Raw genomic sequence first — 1,621 nt, 5'->3', positions numbered from 1 at the left:
CCTGCTGATCTTTAAAAGAGTCCATTGGCCCCAGGAGCAACGTGAGGCATGTTCAATAGTTATCCCTTTTTCCTTCACCTTGTCCCCATGTCAGCTGCCTGTTTGGTGTCAGTTTTTGCTCTGCTATTGCTGTTATGGAAAGCATCCCTTACAGAGTGAGGGGAAGGAGGTGTACCTTCAACAGAACAATTAAACTGTCTATACACAAGCAGCTGTCATACTCACTTGCTGAAAAAAGGAGAGAAGCCAGAGGTTTTCTTTTTCTGATGATTATCCTCTGTTCTAGGAATTTAGGTTTATTTCTTGTAGCAGTAGTAGACAAAGGGCGTGCACATTTGGATTTGCATGATTTTTTTTTTTTTTTCAAGTTCATGATGTCCCTTTATTAAGCTCTGGAAATTGGCCAAAGCATGCCTGTGTGTGGATGAACTAAAAAGATTTGAGAGACCTCTGTAATTTCCTCCTCCAATTGGAAGAATAATCTGCGAGGATTAGAGGGAAAAAAAAATCCTTAGGGATCAGGGACGGGAGGAGAAGGTGACTCCATCAGTGGCAGTACTAGACTTGATGGGACAGCAGGGTGCTGATTTGGGAACACAAATGTGCTGGTGTGCAGGGTGAGCACCTCCTCTGACCGCGCAGTCTCCCAGAAGGGAAAGGATCTGCCACACTGATCTGCTTTCCTCCAGAGGAGAGTCTGTCTGTTCAAGCATTAAGACGACTCCGAGGGATGTTGTAATGACACCCCATTTGTCTTTGTCCTTTGGAGCTGAGGGCTGGTGTGGCTTGGTATGGCCACATTTGATACCAGCCCAACCTCGCAAGATTACACATGTCCCTGCCATCTCCCTCTCTGCTGATTCCTGATGCCCCAGCAGGGCCATCTATGCAACTTTGCCAGGCGTTAACTGCTGCCTCCTTTCTTCTGGCATCCCCCCAAACCAGTGCAATGTTGCTTCCCTCCTGGTGTCACTCCCTGATGGCAACGAAAGGATGTGTATCCCCATCCGTGGCTTTGGGTCAGTGTGATGGATGCTGCTGCCCTACAATAGAAGGTGACCATGGGTCAGTTCCCCCCGCCCTGCCTACCCAATTTGCCTCTACAACGAGCCCAGAAAATCTTCCTCATGCAAGAAGGCTGTTTGCCCTTCTTCTTCCAACCAGCACTGTCTTGTTTCATGTTGCAAGGATATTTGGCGCCTGTGGCAGCAAGTAAGGAAGCGGTGTAAATCAGGGCCACCATAAATCAGTGAATCTCTCTGCCACCACCGAGGAAGAACAAGGGCACCTTTTATTAGGAGAGCTGCAGTTAATATGAGGACATATCCTTGGTCATCGTCTCTTGGTTGTTATAAATTAAAGGGACGCTCTTATCCCCGGGAGGAGTGCTGGGCACTCTGTGCCTTGTCCCTGGACGTAGGAACGCTTTGGATCCTCTCCCAGCACACACAGCTTTCCCATCCCAGGTGACTGCCCCTGAAAGCAGCTTCTGTGGGAGTGGAAGAGATGGGGAAGGGATTTTTTTGAAGGGAAGGGCAGCCAGAACTGGACACCAACTTTTGGATTCGAGTGTGATGGTAGGGCCTGTTCAGCTGGCACGTCTCCAGTGTCCATACTTTTC

General features: G+C 48.8%; 1 protein-coding gene across 4 annotated transcripts in view; it reads left to right on the top strand.

The window, feature by feature from the left end:
- The window catches only part of NTRK3 (neurotrophic tyrosine kinase, receptor, type 3), a 233,273-nt gene that overhangs the window by 65,259 nt on the left and 166,393 nt on the right, over window positions 1–1,621 (top strand). The window lies entirely within an intron of this gene.

This window comes from Charadrius vociferus, unplaced genomic scaffold (assembly GCF_000708025.1).
Source record: "Charadrius vociferus isolate BGI_N301 unplaced genomic scaffold, ASM70802v2 scaffold190, whole genome shotgun sequence".
NCBI lineage: Eukaryota > Metazoa > Chordata > Aves > Charadriiformes > Charadriidae > Charadrius > Charadrius vociferus.
Note: the sequence above shows the minus strand (reverse complement) of the source record. Positions and strands in the feature narration are given on the sequence as shown.